Here is a 9,601-nt window from a genome sequence, read left to right on the forward strand (position 1 = left end):
TGTATTGGTCTTCACCACTGCGCACGTCGATGCATATACATTCTACGGTTACACATACATATGAGATATATAAAGATGGGGTGGTATAGTGGAGTTAGGGAGGGGCGGTTTCTGATAACGCGCAGGGTCGATCAACCCTTCTCTCTCGTTCTCGCTCTCCCTCTCTTCCCTCCAAGTAGTATTCGCTCTTTCTCTATCTATTTTTTATTTCCTCTTTGTCTCTCATGTATAGTCTCAGTTTCGTCGGTGAAGCTTTCGTTCTTTCTTTATCTATCTTTATGCAACCTTCGTCGCTGGAACTTCTTTTCTTTTTGTCTCTCTTTATACTGTCTTCGTCGTTGAAGTGACATTTCTTCCTTCTTTATCTCTTTTGTATGATCTTTGTCGCTAAAAAGTTGGACTGTATATACTCTTCTCTCTCCTCGGTCATCCTATTCAATTTGTTTCATCTCTTTCTCTCACCTGGCGATTGGTATTCGTCCACTTGCTCAGGGTCGGCCAACCCCTCTCTCCTTGCATCTTTCTCCCGCAATCAACCTGCTTCGCTCATTGCATCCTTTTCCTTTCCTAACTCTATGCAGCTCGCTTTGTTATCTGAGAACGGAATCGAATTACACCTTTGTAGCTGTCCTTTTTCCTGTGATATGACTGTCTCTCTCTTGACCCGGCAGGGTCAACCTACCCCTCTCCATCGGTTCATCCTCGTCCACTTATCTCGCTCGCTCTTCCATTGTGTTTCTATAGTCCTTTTCTCCTTCCTCTCGGTGGCCAGTCGAGCTGCGCCATCCCTACAAATGCGAGTCGGTGTAGAATTTGATTTTACAGTGTCTGTGTGCGATATCCCGGCACAAGCCTCCCCTCCACATCGAGATCGGCGTATAGACCGAGCTTTGCGCTACCCCTGGACAGAATGTAGCGTAGCCTGGCGCCACCAGCCGGCTTGAAACTTGAAACATTTTACGGTAGGTTCCTAACGTTTTTATTAGACTTCGTCTCGCGAAAAACGAAACCACGAATCGGTCTATCCTCTGTTTGTCACTACCGTTTTTATTCCATCTCATTCGTTTTCGAATTGATTTTTATTTGGTTGAAGTCACTTTGGCCATTTTCAAGATTTTTTTCTTGTGGAATCATCTTTATAGATTTTTCTCCTGGTATTATTTATCTGTGAACATTGAATAAATTTTATTAAACGTCAGTTTGATTTGTGTCGTTGATTAAAAAATAAAAGAAAGATTTTTTTACTAGATAATAAAGTGTCGAGGGTTGATCAACTCAAATTTATGTTTTTATTTGTTTCTTATTATCTCTGTGACGACAGTGCGTTTTTTCCACGCGATAAGACAGTTGTCAAACCACTTTGCGGGGGTTGAACGACGACGGTGAAAGAGAAATTACTACCGGTCTTTGAACAAGCAGCATGAATGTTGAAAATTTATCGGTTACGAAGGAATTTAGATGAAAAAGGGATTTGGCCGCGCACTGAGAGCCACACTGACAAACGACAGGTCGTTACATCGCAGATAAAATTCCACGAGATTAGAATGCCTCTTAGGTTACAAGATATCTAGAGCGTCTGCCGTAAATATAGCAGTGTCTTCCTGCTAATTAAATGCTTGGATCATTGCATTATCTCCTTCGAATAACCCAGTCCAACCCCAAATGTTAATTTCCTCTCTATGTAATTTCGTGAAAACGGTGATGTAAAGATGGAATAACTTAATTTTTAAATTGAATCAAACTTCAACAAATAATATTCTTTCATTTTTTTTTTATAATAAACAAAGATATTTGATTATTCTCTTTTTATATTCTATTTTATAATGTAATATTGTATATATTTATACATTTTCTATTATTTTTCATAAAATATGAGTTCGTAATATATAAAACTTTTGAGAATATTCTTTAAAAATAAACATTACATTAATGATTATCAAAAAATTAAAATAATTCAAATAAATAAAAATAATTCCAATAGTAAGAAATACAATTCGAAAAAATTCGAAATAAATTTCAAAGAAATTCATGAAAGTTTTACTCTTAAATGGATTCACAATTATAGATTTCGGTTAGTTTTTCGAAGTTCGATTATTGAACTTCGTTCGACTACCTTGTTAGCTGCTGCCATCTGTGGCATGTGCACCGCACCATTCGTTCGATTCCTGATGATTCTTTTGTAAGTATATATAGCTGTACCGTCTTATTCTTGTCATCCACATTCTGATACATTTCTTATATAATGTAGAATCGAAAATTTTAATCAAAATCTTAATTAGAGAAATTATATAACTTCAAATATATTTTAGAATATTTTCTGTAGAGAAATAATCTACAAAGAATAATTTTTAAAAAAAATTGTTCAATAAAGATATTGTCTAATTCTTGTAAACTAAAGTCAATTGTTGAATAGTTTTTTATGGAGAGATAATAAAAGAAGAAAAAATATTTTTAGATGATTATTTGCAGGTATACATCTACCTGACATCTTCAAATATATTTTTAAATTTCTCTTTATAATCAATTTTTCAATGAAAAAATTACTCAGAGAGTTTAGACCAAATTTGAGAAAAAATATAAAATTTTCTTAAACTTATTTTCAAATATTCATCTTATTTCAATTAATTAAATAAAACACAATATCAATTAAATTTCATTATTTATCAAACAATAATTATCTGAAATATTCTAAATTATTTATAAACTGAATTATTCTCTAAATTATTACATGAAATAAATTTCTTTTAATTCTGAGTGAAGGTAATCCATCATACTGCAAGTTTCCTCTATATCGCAAAATATCTCGTTAATATATTTCACAAATCTTATCTACTCAAAGTGTCTGCACCGACGTTCAATAGCCACCATGCTCATTTCTATTATCCATACCATAATAACCATATAACCAATAATAATTATCTTTGCCAATACTTGAAATACCAGTCATGATACTTCTTCCTTTTTCGCTAAAAACTTCTGAATGAAAATCCACGTTCCATCGAGTAATATATTCCATTGGCCATCTTTTACGAGACATCATGCGTAAATGGGCATCGAGAGAGTCCCAACTCCTCATTTTCCTTTCTCTTTTTGAAAAGAGAGACACGCAGCTCCTGTAGCACCCACGGGATTCGAACGGTCGGTAGAGGCAGTCGATTCCCGAGGGACTAGCCGAGTTCCACGTTAAAATCGGAGGCAATAACTTGCCACGCATCGCTCGGTAAACCATCGTAAAACTCGGGGAAAAAAAGGGAGGAAAAAAGGGGTCGAAACGGTGAGCTAGAGTCTGCGTGGAGCCATAATGGGCGATGGTTTGTGCACGGAATGGAATGGCTTACGGTAATTATAATAATGATGAGGCACGATGTGCGCGGTATAGCGGTTAGGTTATGTTAGCTTAGATGTATTTACTTGTACATACGTGTTTTGTTAACAATTATTGTTTTGTAGATTTTGTGATGGATTTTTTTTGTATATAATTTTAAAACAAATTTTAAATAATTCATTAATTTTGGAAAAATATTGGAAGAATAGAATTGCAATTAAAAATTTTTATTTGCAGAAAAATTTGAAATATTTTCGAAATATTTAAGTATAATTTATTAAAAAAGGATGTGAATTTAATATGGATCAAAAATGATCAATCTATCATTTTTCGATCATCCACTGTCTGATTATTAATTAATTTTAAGACTATATTAATATGTGCTGGATTAATTGTAATTTACAAATTTTTATTTGCAAATAAATATAATTTATTTAAAAATAAAATTTCCAAATTTTATTTCATATTGCGAATATACAAATTTAATATAGGTTAAAAGTGACTTTATATCGTCATTTGACTATTAATAAACATTTCACATTGTTTACTTATTTTTGTCATTGATTGCTATGTATTGAAAATTTACGATATTTTATATCAAAATACGTAACTTGTGAGACATAAATCACATCTATTTTTATTCAATCGTAATTTATTATTCAAAAATTTAACGAAAAAAGAGTGTGAACGTTGAGAGATTAATAATATTGGATTTGTAACAGCCATTTATAATGGCACTTATAACATAGAATGTGAAGGCTAACGTGGGAGGGAAACTTAAATTTCCGGCTGTCACGACATACGTTCATATATTATCATATTAATAAATCATTCGTCACACTCTTTTCTACCTTAGGTAGGTGTCATGTTAACAAAACTATGCAGCTTTTATCAAACTATTGATCTTTTTTTTAAATCTTTTAATCATATTAAATTTAGGAGAAATTAAACAAAGAAATTTTATTATTTCAATTTAACGTTCTAATAAATCCTTCAAAAATTTATGATCGTAAGATAAAAAAACATATTTATAAATCTGATACAAATCAGTTTCAAAACGAAAGCGAAAATTAATTTGGTAGTAAAAATTGTATAAACACGATTAAGAAAGAAAAAAAAAAAGAAAAAGTGCATAAAATACATTTATTTCCGCTAACGAATCGACGAGTGTCTCGGTTGCATCTCGAATTAATTGCAGGAACGCGATACGTTTTCTGCATGCCTCGCGCGTAACGTCGATAAATTTATTCGCGCAAACGCTCGCGGGATGCAAACACAATCTCTAAGAAAATCCCTAACACGAAGAATAAAACGAACGAAACTGGTTTTACTATGAGTCATGGCACAAATTAAAGTATATCCGGGTGACTCAAAATTTTTATGATATTGCGATACTAACTCTTTATATAAATTAGTTTATACCGAATTATTATGATGATAAGAAGTTTAAATGTATCGTGAATAGATTCAACTATTAAATAGACAATAAATGATATGCGGCAGTCTCTTAACTTTCATCTAGTCATTTGTAAATTATTTTTATTTCTTTGTTTCATTTTTGTTAATTGCAAAAATTAGCGTAAATGAATACTTCTTCTTTATATTTAATACGTCTATGTACTTAAATATATATCAAATAATTTACTTAAGATTAAATGAACAGAATTCTATTATTAAGATTAAGATATGAAAAATTTCATTAAAAAAAATATCGATAATCTTGAAATTTTCTATTTTGTCGTAAGAAATATTTCATATGTTTTTTTTTTAATTTTGTAATACCTCTTGAAACTCATTCTGTATACGAATTATAAGTAGTTAATTAAATAAAACTGTTATTTAAAAAATAAACGCATTTATAAAACAAAATTGAACATTTTTGTAATTTTGGTTTCCGTCGGACTATTCTTATACATATAATATAGTCATTATTTAGTCATTCATATCTGTCATTTGAATTCCAAAATTATAATTTTATTACTGAAATCAAAAGTTAAATAATATTAGAAAATTTGAATTAGAATGAATAAATTTTAAATCCTGATCGATTCCAAACAACGGATTGATCCCATCGCTACGCAGTGTTCGGTTAGAGAACTAAGACCTTTAACAGCGAATGGCAAGCACTCTTATTACGCAGTTACAGCTGCCATTCGTGGTCGTGATTTGCGCCGCTGTACGCCTGTCCACTTTTATGCGTGTCGATTGCCTGGTAAGCATGGCCGTCTGGCGTCTGCGAGGCTAGCGATTGTTTCAAACCGTCTTTGAATCTCTTTGGGACATCGTTCAAGCGTTCGAGGTACGAAATTTGAAGGAAGCTTCTGGGTCAACGACGCCACTCGAGGAAGAAATTGGAAACGATAAGAATGAAAAAAGATCGAAGTGAAAGAATCCTAGACGGAAGGGAAGTTATATGGGAATCTTTCGAACACAAAGCACGCGTGAAACGTTTCAAGATTCCAGTCCCACAAAGGGATCAATAATGCTAACCTATAGATATACATCCGATGCAATACAAGCCCTCGTGAAGAGACATCGTAACTGGATACGATCACTTACCCTGAAATCGATTCGCGAAAAAAGTCAGAATCACTTTTCTCAATCGTTGCCATACATGAACGATTCACGATTTTTTCAAGATAAAGAAGTGAAGCTGAAAGATTAGCTCGGGATCGACTGTGAGCGTATAGCTGTTTGAAGCATGAAATTCGATATTTATTTTATTTTTATTAAAAACGATGAATGTAAATAATAACAACTTATGATAGTCGAAAAACTGAAAAGAACTTTTTGTTGTACATTCAAGTTCTATCTATATAATTTCTGCCATTAGAAGATTAAATTAAATTAAATTAAATTACATTTGGATCCGAGAAATAATTTCACATGGAATTACTAAATTTCTTTAAATACTTCAGCTTTTAATTTTTCTTTTTCCATTATTGTTCACAATATATACAAAAATAAAAATAAAGTTCAAATTTTGATCTATAAACTCATAACGAATAAATATTCTAAACATAATCAATGTAATAAAAATTTAAAAAAAAAAAGAAGAAAAAAAATTAAAAATAAAGAAAAGAAAAAGTGTAGAAAGAGAAAAGACACGTTAGGCCAGGCAGCAGCTCCGTCTAGTGCTCAGGGGGCGAGCCTGTCTGAAGGCAGGCCAGGCAGACAGGTTTGCACAGATGCGCGGCGGCCATCATGAATGCCTGTAAAATATGTATTCTCGTGCGGTCCGGTTGGTAAGAGAAGCAGTCATGGCGGGGATGGGAACAGCAGATGAGAAAGAGCTGGCTGGTGGAGAGGAGAGAAGGTTTGCGTTGCTCTTGGAGGGGGAAAAAAACTATAGAGGAAAAGAGAGTCGGGGTAGGACGAGCAGCGCCTCCACCGAACGGATCAGAGTTGCTCGAAAGTGGAGGGGTCGGTGGAGAGACAAGGACTTCTAGGATATTACGTTTGAGTGAGAAAACAGTCAGCATGCAATAGTTCCATTTCACGGGAAAATAAAAGCAAAAAAAGTTGACGGACACATGGAGTATGAGCCACAGTGAATAAAGACCATCCGTGTTAGAATGTTCTCTCATATCGTGAAATAAGCGCGTGAAGAATATGGCACATTCGTTGCTGATATACAAACACGAAGACTTAGATTCAAGAATATCCAAAACACTATACAGCATTTTGTTTTTGAAATGAAATTCGTAGAAGCAAATGTTCACAGTGAAGTTATGCGAATAAACTACTTCATCTATCGTTGACAGTACACTTGATACACTCACGAAGACGATATGAAAGACAGTTTATTCGCGTCTCTCGATGTCAAAGATTTTAGGTTAGACTGTTAAGCCGTCTCTTTAAACGAGATTTCGTCACGTCGATTTTCTGAGAGTGGACAGCCAAAGGCGAGAAGAACGATCATTTCATTGGCTATAATGGACCAAGAGAGTAGGTATAATGGGAAACTTACGGTCATCGTAACTAGGAGGCAGTATGGTCGCATTCAATGAACCGAAGAAGATACTGTCGGGTTTAATAAACTGGATAAAGAGAGACGACGCTGCCATCAAGTTGAACCGAGTTGAGGAATACAATTTTAACCTTGACAAGTTGACTAAAGGAGGGGGATTATTGAGGTCATAAGAGTGGATCTTCTGTGTCTGGTACAAATTGTTCCACTTCCAGGGCGTCAGACGCGAGGGTCCCTTGATACGCACGCTCAAGCTTGTCATTTTGAATGGAGGAACTCTTTTACGTTTGGAATTGTGTTCGTTATGCCGTCGGAATCACGTGTGTTCTTCATGTTAATTTATTTATACTTCGGATACGAGTATGGTGATACGCGAAATTTCAACGATTCGTGCTTGAAATATCGAATTATAGAAATTAGAGTTATATCTATTGGAGAATTATTTCTTTTAGATCTAGTAAAGCGATTTCACGGAATGTAATCATAAATTTCTTCAAAAAGTTTCAAATTTTTCTATATTTTTTGCTAGCTGTTATTTTCTACAACTGTCTTTATTGTCAAAGAAGTTAGAATTGAAGTTAGAATTTTAACAGCTATATACCCATTATCCATGTGAATTTGATATGAATTTATAATCAATATATTCGACATGATATTCGTTGGACATGATAAAAATTAGATCCATACGAAATCACTTTTATAAGATGAATGGAAGCATCGAATTCCGACAGCGGAAGAAAGACAACTAAATAATTCTGCCAAAGAAAATATAATTTCAATTATACTCGTAAAACTTTATTATCACTCATTACCATTTATGGCATATTAAATTGTATTCATAATGTCCACTTATATATACGTCTGGTAGCAGAATGAAAGACAAGTTTGTGCATGAACAATGATACATTTTTATTTCTCTGTAATTGAACGTTTTCCTGATTTATTTTTTGATCATAATGCGGCCATTTATTTTATAATTATTTATTAAATTCCTACATTTTTTTTATTTATCAATTATTTGCAATATATTTATAAAATTTATTAATAGAATGAATACTTATCAAATAAAAAAAATATTTTAATAAATATAGGTCGAAAATATTTTCAAAATTGTAAATAATTTTTTAATTCAATTAAAACTTAAAATATCAAGTGCATTATAGCGTATTTACAATAACAACAATTTAATAACATATTCGAAATATATTTTCAATTTTATGAATGAATGAAACAGAAAGAAGAAAAAAACAGAAGAAAAAGTTAAAGGAAAAAGCATTTTTTTTAACAGAGTAAGAAAATAAATAAGGTAAAAAGATTTCTCAATTAAGCAACACTTCGTTTTGAAAAGAAAAAAATTCCATTTGCTCGTCGACATCTGCTCAGACCACCCACGGCAGTTCACAATCTTATTTTCTTAATTAGTGAATTTTTATAACATCTTCGTTTATACTTTCCAATATTCTTCGCATCTTACGAATCTTATTTTACTATTTAAAAATAATCAATATTTTGTTAACTTTTTGGAATACTTTCAATTATTTTACTTTTAGCTTATATACACAATGAGATATCCAATAAAAAGACTCATATAAATTTTATATTTAACAATTTTTATAAAAATGTGACATAATAAGATCATATTAATATAATAAAAATTCAATGAAGGATTAGATGTATCAATAAAGGATTACTAATCGATGTCCATTTCATAAAAAAAATCAAAATACAAAGATGCAAAAAAAATAAACAAAAGAAATAATACTTAGCGAATGCACGATAATGGTGCGTCGATAATATGGAATACGATATGCAATGTTCAGCCCGTGTTAGCGTACAACCAGTTCCCTTTAATTAGCCGTCGTACGAGCGGCTGAGTCTGAGGCGGACGATATATTTATGCGCAGCCTTAGACATCGAGTAACGAAAGAGGAAAAAAAGAGGAGAAAAAGAAAGTACTACTTTAGCAACAGCAGCAGCAACGGTCAGAAAGGAGAAGAAACGAAGCAACGACTGGACTGGTCGAGCGACCGACTGGCAGGCAAATCAACCGATTGCACAGCTCTCTCTAAGTTGAAAGAGGCGGAAAGCGAACGAACTTATGTACCAACAACTCCCCATGTAACACGTTCCACGAGTTTACAGCTTCTAGAGGGTAATGCTGGCGTCACTGCAATAATATTTATAGCCGGTCGCGAGATTATAATATCTTATTTCGTGTGACGCCTCGGACGTATCCGGTTCTCCCAGCATGGCCGCGCATGCGTGGGCCTCGACGAGACGCATGCGAAATATTCGAAAATTTACTC

At 33.1% G+C, this 9,601-nt stretch overlaps 1 long non-coding RNA gene across 2 annotated transcripts in view; it reads right to left on the reverse strand.

The window, feature by feature from the left end:
* Positions 1-1,143, reverse strand: part of LOC116185021 — a 3,248-nt gene extending 2,105 nt beyond the window's left edge. Inside the window, exons 1-2 of one of the 2 annotated variants that reach the window (XR_004149732.1) lie at positions 683-1,143; positions 463-594 (exon numbers count right to left, since the gene is read on the reverse strand). This is a non-coding gene — a long non-coding RNA (uncharacterized LOC116185021). Of the gene's footprint in view, positions 1-462 lie in introns of both variants that reach the window. The other variant, XR_004149730.1, reaches the window with a different exon arrangement.
* Positions 1,144-9,601: the final 8,458 nt, after the last annotated feature.

This window comes from Apis dorsata, unplaced genomic scaffold (genome assembly GCF_000469605.1).
Source record: "Apis dorsata unplaced genomic scaffold, Apis dorsata 1.3 scaffold_85, whole genome shotgun sequence".
Taxonomy (NCBI): domain Eukaryota; kingdom Metazoa; phylum Arthropoda; class Insecta; order Hymenoptera; family Apidae; genus Apis; species Apis dorsata.